Genomic DNA, 8,172 nt, shown 5'->3' on the forward strand with positions numbered 1-8,172 from the left:
CGGTGCAAGTGCAGCATATGCAGATCCCGCAGGCCGTCAGCTGTCTTCTGGAAGAGCATGGTGGGTTTGAGTGGCACCAGCCCATGGCTCAGGGTCAGGGGTGTGATGCTCAGCCCTGCCAGAGAGCTCAGGTCAGTTCCACCTGGTCCTCACTTCTCACCAGCCTTGAGGTGGCTGCTTGCAGGAGCTTTGGGGAACGCGCACCCAGGTTGGGTGAGATGAGCTTGTGAAGCCTCTCTTCCCTGGAGCCCCTACGGGTAGACATCTAATCCTGCTCGACAGCTGTGTGCACTGCAGCAGACTGTTGAGGCTGGGGATGCTGTGTGAGTCTGTACGAGTCAGCAGCAGTGTCCCCTGGGTCCAGGTGCCCCACTGGCTTCCCAAACCTCAAGTTGGGGTTTGAACTGCCTTTGACTAGTACTGTGAAGTGGTGGATGGGGCTGCCTAGGAAGATGTAGCAGCAGAGCCAGGTGGGCCTGAGGAGGCCCATGGAGGTCAGTGGCTTGGAGCTCAAGCTGCTGGAAGGAGTATGGCTACTTCAGAGCTGTGACACATTCTCTATCTGGCACAGGCCCCTGAGACTGGCAGCTGTGGGCTTCCTGCCCAGGGTGTGGAAGACTGGTGTGGACTTGGGTGGGTGGTTGTTTTCTGCACCAAGTTAGTCAAAGGGGTGGGGGGAGGCGGGCTCTTTCTTTTTCTCTTAGCACAAATTTTCTTGTTCGCACTTCCACCCCATCCCACCACTTCTTGACCCCTCTTCTATCCCCACCTACCATCATGACAGTGTCTCCAGATTACATGGTGTGCTTTTTGGAATAACTACTGGGAACACTGGGGCCAAGCTGGGCTTGCATGAGGAGCAGATGACCCTGATGTTATGGAAAGTTATGGACCTGGCCATTATGAAGGTGGGACGGACTGTTGCATGAAGTACTAGTTAGATGGGATCATTTGGAACTGACACAGGATTGTAAAGAAAAAACTAAGATAAGGTCAACATCTGTACTTGACACCACAGCTAGACCAAGCCTTCAGACAGCTGAACCAGTCAGCAATGTACTGAACTGAAGGGTAGAGGCCCTCTCCTGTCTCTGTATTGATGTACAGATGGCAAATCCTGCATCCTGACACTTCTGAGAATTATTGCCTTCTATTACTCTTTGATCTTCAAAAAGAATTCAACAACTGTTGCCCTGGTGTACCTGATATTGATAAACTGGATGCTGCAAGCAATGAGAGTGTTTAAATTTTGAGAATAACCCAGCCTTCTGTGTGGAGCCTCTCAAGTTGCAGATATGGAGAATACAACTTTAGCAGTGATTTCACAGCCTTATTATCACAAATTTTCAGGTCCAGAGAGAGTAAATTACAAAATTGAAAGTGGCCCTTGGAGCAAAATAGAACCTATTGATGACAGAACTGTAATCAGGGCTCCAGCTTTATCATGGCAGTCTGTGGATCAAGATATTGCAAAATTCTTCAAAGGATTCATATTGCCAAAGGCAATTCAGCGCTGTGTCTGAATGCCCAGGGTTGAAGGAATGGAGAAGCTCTGGTTGGGTTTGTGAGTGAGGAACACAGAGACCTAGCACTACAGAGGCACAAAGATTACATGGAGAGCCGGTATACTGTGTTTACAAAGCAACAAGTAAAGATTGTCTTAAAATTGCTGGTGGTGCCTCCAGTGAGGTATCCCAATTTCTCCCCAAGGAAAACCAAGTCTTTGTCCACATGTGGGGCTCCCTTTCGTGGCCGCAGTTGATGAAGTGGTGGCCTTCTTTGGACAACATAGCCTCAAACTAGGGGGGAGGAAGGCATCCTCCTTCTTACCTAACCAGTAGCCTAACAAGGGATACTATGTTCTTTTTGCTTATGAGGAATATGCGCAGAACACATTGAGGAAGCATAAGGACTTGGGTAAAAGACACATTGAACTGTTCAGGAGCATAGCAAGTGACGTTCAGCAGATGCTGAATCAGTTCTCCTCAGCCCCTCTCATTCCACTCTAACCCTCCCTTTATTCCAGTACTACCTCAGCAATTTTTGCCCTATACAAATGTTAGAGACTGTGTAAACCTTCAAGGTCTTCCCACATCGATACAATTGAGGACATCCTGGACTTTCTGTGGGAATTTTTTCATAGATATCACAAGCTTCACATGGTATTGAATCACCAGGACTCCCCATCAGGAGATGCCTTTATCCAGGTGAAGTCTGTAGACAAAGCATTTGTGGTGGCACAGAAGTATGATTAAAAACAAAACAATACAAAACATGAAGGAGAGATATCTTGAAGTCTCACTGTTCAGCTGAAGGGATGAACTTTGTATTAATGGGGGCATTTTTTGTTTACATTCACCAGTTTATTATTTAATTAAAGATATGGTAAAGGACACCAATAAATAGAGATACACAGATTCCTGAGCATAGGAGCTTATGTCCCTGTTGAGCTGGCATGTGCCACCCTCCCTGGCACTTGGATGTGTTCACCAACTCAGAAGGTCTTTGAACCCCATAGTATGGGGATTTCTGTAGAGGTTTCATCACATAGGTATGATGGATTATTAATTCCAGTTACACCCTCTCTCCTTTCAGAATTGAGAGGTGAGTCTGAAAGTCCCAACCTGTTAATCATGTCTTGTTCTCCTGCCCAGCCCCTATCCAGGATCCTACCAAGAGTTACTACATTAGAACAAAAGACATTTCAGGAAATCCCAAGGGATTTAGGAGTTCACTGTCTGATGCTCTTAACACTCAGGAATTACAAAGATCTCAGTAGGTCCTTGTCAGCAACTGGGATGAAAGACTAAATTGTAAAACAAAAGATTCTCCTAACACTCTTATTTACAAGGAGATTTAGGAGCTGAGTCAGGAACTGAGGGCCGAGACATATATAGATTTCACACCAGGGTAATCAGAGCCCATGTTAATTCCCACTATATCTCACCTTCACTCCCTCCCCTGCCACATGATTTATCCAGCTGAACCAAAATCCTAGACTGTTGAGGTTTTCTTAGATGAAGCCACAGCTTTGGTGCCAAGAGGCAGTGCCAGATGCCTGTATTAGTTTTCAATTGCTGCCTAACAAATTACCATCGATTAAGTGCTTAAAGAACACCCATTTCTTAGTTCACAATTCTGTAGGTCAGAAGCCAGATAGTCTTGACTGTTTTCTGTGAAGAATCTCAAGAGGTCATAATCAAAGTGTCAGCCAGACTGGGCTCTCATCACAAGGTTCTGGAAAAGAATACTTCCAGACTTTTTCAGGTTGTTAGCAGAATTCAGTTCTGTGTGCTTATAAGACTGAGGTCCTCATTTTTTTACTGGCTGTCAGTGGAGGATCACCCTTAGTTCCCAAAGACCACTCTCTGGTCTTTTCATGTGGTCTCACCTGTCTTCAAACCAGAAATAGCATGTGGACATCCACACGTCCCTCCATGGGTCCCAACATTGGAGCATTGCATCCAAAGTCAGGAGAGGTGGAACTTGATCTCAGCCTTTTTTCCCAAAATCCAAAGCCACAGAGTCTGCCAAGCTCTCTTGGGAAGCCCCCAGAGCCCACCTACTGTAGTCCCCTGGAAAAGGGTGCAGTTGACCAGTGGCCCACCCAGATGAGGACTCTTTTTTTTTTCTTTTCTTTTTTTTAATTTAAGCCATCAAATTCAATCTTAACAAGAGCAATACCATTTTGGGTTCTAAAATTACTGGCGACACAAGGAACAATCTACTTCTCATAACAAGAAAAACCTGGGTTTGTGCCTTACTTTTAAAAAACAGAACAATTAATCAAATGTTTATAAAATTTAAACAAACCACTTATTGCATGTACCTCCCTTTCCCCTTCTGCTGGGAAACGGACTAAAAGCCAATTTTGCCAGGTCTTAGGGCCCTCCACACATCCTGACATCCCTTCTCCCCAGTTGCAGTCCTGTAACTTTAAACCTGACCTGAGGTCATCCTTGATCACTCTAGCCAGACAAAGCCAGAGGTCAAGCCTAGTGACTGCAGACAGAAACCTGTTTATAGCTGAGCTCCATCACCTTCGTTGGGAGAGTTAAATGCTGACTCTACTCTGAAAATTCTCAACTGTATAGTTTGTTCCTCCAGCTGCTGCAGGTAAAGGGAACTTGAGGAATCCTCTTGCTCTAGGGCTTTTGCTCCACACATTCCAGGCCCCACCGCTTACACTCTGCCAGGCTGCAGCCTGTGGCTGCAGAGCTTTATTTATCTTCTCCAGCACAGAAGCTGACTGCTGGGCCATAAAAAAACAACAACCCAAGTCAACTAAGAAGGTGTGGAAGTACCAAGTCTGCTCTTCATTTGGGGAAGCACATTGCTCTGGGTCCTGACTGAAGGAGCCAGCACGGTCTAGCCAGAAGATAACATTATGACTCCAGGTGTGGAAGATCTCATGGTGACTCCAGGTGCTGGTGAGGAGCCTTACGAGCCTGCTGCCTTGGCAGCTGTGGTGCCAACAAATACAGAGAGTATAACCGATGTTTAAGTAGAAGATCTGCCAGCTCTGGTTCTTCATGGGGATAGAATTTGGGTTATGGCCTTACAGTCCTCATCTTTCACTTATTGACTGCTATCCCACCATTGTCCTCTAACTTTCATAGTTTCAGACTAGAAGTCTTCTGTGTTTTTAAAATTATTCCTTTATGTATGTCTCCTTAGCTTCCATTATGCCTTCAAATATTTATTTTTCCCTTTCTAGGACTCAACTACACATATATTACAATATTCAATGTTGGTTTATAGCTCTTGATGATCTTTATATAGTTTTGTCTGAACCTTTTTTCTCACTCTGATTCAGTATGGATAGTTTTTAGTGACTCAAGTTCATTGATTCTTTTTTTGGATATGTTGAGTTCACTAAAGTGCCTGTCAAAATCATTTTTCCCCCATGTGTTTTTACATTTGTATACCATTTTTATTTTTAAGTTTTATCCTCTTTTTAAAATTGCACCATTTTTATATTTAATTATAGCTATTTTAAATTTTGTCAGATAGTGTGATGTCACTGTCATGCCTGTGTGTGGTTCCAGTTATTATTTTGTATCTTTTTGTTACTTTTGTTTGCCATTTATGCTTCTTTGTTGTTAAAAGCCAGACATCTTGTATACAGCAGTAGGGACTGAATAAACAGTTTTATGCCTGAAAATGGGCACTCCTTTCCTTCTTTTGAGCCTTTAATGCAGGGTATTGAGTTTCTGTAATCTGTAGGGTTGAATTTGAGTTTTTTCTCTTTTACTTGGTTGCTATGGCTGCCCTTAATGAGCCACGGGTTTCAAATTTCTGTAGATACATCTCGTGTTTAAGGTGCAGATTGACCTTTCAGAGCAAATCTGTCGAAGGGTGAAATTTCGGTTTTTCCCTTTGTGTTATGTCTCATGGGAAGTTGTTAGAGTTTTCTTGTTCCTTTCCTGTCCTTCTTTCAGGAGTAATCTGCTATTGCTTGTTATTCAAAGTCTGTTAGCTTGGTGGTGAGGAAGACAATTCGAGAGCTTAATTCTCTGCTGTTATAATTAAACCTCACTCTTAGGTATGCACTATGTTCCAGGGACTCAAGAATGTGTATTTAATTTTCTTCATCTTCCAATGAATGTAATTGTGGGCAGATGTGTATTATTGTCCTGCCTCTAGGAGCAGTTGTGTGTTTTTTTTCCCCCCACCTTTGTTTTCCCCCCAGATACAAGTTTTCACCAATGCCCTAATGGCAGCAGTGTTTGTGTCCTTAAACCCACAGATTAGGGCTTTGTTTCACAGTGGAGGTGGGGGTGAAAGATCTGCATACAATTTCTTGTATTTTCTGCACAGATGCAATTTTCCCATTGAGGGTTGCACCTCAATGAAGACTTCTTATAGCTCTTTCTGATATTTTCTGTAAGTGCCCAGTGAGTTTGTTGAGACATAGCCTTCAAGAGGGTGTAGAGCTGCTCAATTTCTGTAACTCCAGGTCACATATTTATATGGTGTATGTATTAATATTTAAAGGCATGTTCAACCTTTTCCACATTTTTAATGATCCTATCAGAACTCTTATTGTTGTCCACTTGCTTCCACCTACATGAGCAAGTACTCACATCTCCTCTCTCCCAACAGACATAATCTGTTTTTAGACTTTGGCCAGTTGGTTGTTCTATAACCTTAGCTATGCAATCAGTTTGAGGAAAAAAATCCTAATTTTGAAGTTAATTGTACTTTTTTTCATTATAAAGTGAGAATGACATTCCTTTCAGTTATTTGACATCCAGGAGTAAAATTACACTTAATTTTTAATTGGTAAGCAAACGCTCTCAGCTTTCTTTTTCCAGAGTGAATTAATAATGCAGTATAAGCATAACAACTGTTTCTCCTCTGTTGTACTTCTCATCTAAACACTTCATACTTCGTGTCAGTGAATGTGTTCCCTTTACAATATAGTAAATGGATTTACTACCAGTGAAAGTTTTATAAATTACCCAGATGCTGTCTATACTTCATCTCCCTCCAATGACAGGATTCTCATTGTTATCAAGGCAGTAAGTGTTTCAGTTTTAAAATCTCATGTTACATTTGTCTTCCCACCATTCCTTTCCACAACACTTTCAACTTGGGTTCCACAGGAAGCAGATTATAACCTATAGCTAACTGTGAAGGGCCTATATGGGGGCTTACTCTTGGAATCAATATCTTTGGAAGAAGAGGAAAGAAAGATATTTGGACATGGGGAGTTGAGCCAATGCAGTCCCAATAAAAACGTCAGCTAACTCCACAGGGATTTCTGGAATTAAGATGGCATGTGAGAGTTGTCCTGAGCTGGGGCTTTATGCTTCTGTGTAAAAGAGCATTGGAGGGATTTTGCCACAGAAGAAGCATGACAGTGAGAAAAATAGATTTTTTCAGCCGCGGCTTATAGCAAAGACTCGTCATTTGGCAACACTCTGCGTAGGTGGGGGGATAACATCTCCATTTGAGAACAGAGATGTGAGTAACATATTACAGTATCCACCATATTTACCTTTTATTTTTTTCATTTCAAATAAAAGTATCTTAAAATTAATAATAATTAAGGCATAATTATTAGGAATCTGTATATTATATTATTCATGCTTCTGGTTGCACAGAGTTCACTGAGTAGTTGGGGTAAAGGAAACTAAGCAGGCAATAAAAGATACTGTAGGGTGAACATCTACAGTATCATTTGGTTGGCACCTTTGTCTTCTGAGAAGTGCTCCTGCCTCTTCCTGCCTTAGAAATAGAAGTGCCTGTGTCAATATAACTCCACTGCTTGCTCCAGGAAGCTGTTGCCACAGAAGTATCTGAGAAAACAGTTTTCTCATCTGAGCAAATAGCTGTCAGATAACATTTTTCACACTTGGAGAAATAGCTCACTCATCATGACACCAGTTCCATCAAAACTTACCTCAAAATCCTCACCCCACTTTGTCTACTGATTCTATACTATTGTATAAAAGAACTGTTCAATTCTTAAAAAGTTCCTCTCCTCAAAAGACCCACTTTAAACCACTTGAAGTGAGGTTTAATAATCTTATAAATACCCTTCACTAACTTCCTCCGTCTAAGACATTAAAACAATGTCAAGGTAGTGTTCTCTATTGTTGCAGCAAATTTAATAACCTTTTGTTGCCTTAGTCATAGAAATAGATTTTTCCGGTGGTCTGTCAAGGAAACTAAAAATACCAATTCTGAAGATCACTCCAAAGGCCTCCCAATATCTTCTTGCTGGCGTGGTGTAAGATTCTCTCCTTGGAAACTGTGCCTTCCCCTAAGGCCTTATAAGTATCCTTTCCAGGAATCTCTGACCACTAAAGTTATGCCCCACCTTTGGTCTAAGTTCTGATTTCTCTTTATCTAGATCAACAATTGTCAAGCTGTGGCCGGTAGGCCATAATTATTCATTATGCCTATGGCTTCTTCCCTTTTACAACAGCAAAGTTGAATAGTTGGGACTGAGACAATATGATTCCCATAGCTGAAAATATTTACTGTCTACTCTTTTAGAGAAGAAGATTACTGGCCTTTTGTCTAGATTCTAATGCTGAGTTTATCTCCTAAATATGGGGTTCCCTCTTTTACAAACCAATTCATTATGTGCTCAGCTCATGAATAGAAAAAAAATTTTTTTTTGGTGTTAATGTGACTTTCAGTAGCAAACTGTAGTTTTTT

At 42.0% G+C, this 8,172-nt stretch overlaps 1 pseudogene; it reads left to right on the forward strand.

Annotated features, from left to right (window-relative positions):
• The first annotated feature begins 691 nt into the window (after positions 1-691).
• On the forward strand, positions 692-2,374 carry LOC107523887 (epithelial splicing regulatory protein 1 pseudogene; annotated as a pseudogene).
• Positions 2,375-8,172: the final 5,798 nt, after the last annotated feature.

The sequence above is a fragment of the Miniopterus natalensis genome, chromosome 5 (assembly GCF_054644295.1).
Source record: "Miniopterus natalensis isolate mMinNat1 chromosome 5, mMinNat1.hap1, whole genome shotgun sequence".
In the NCBI taxonomy this organism is placed as follows: Eukaryota; Metazoa; Chordata; class Mammalia; order Chiroptera; family Miniopteridae; genus Miniopterus; species Miniopterus natalensis.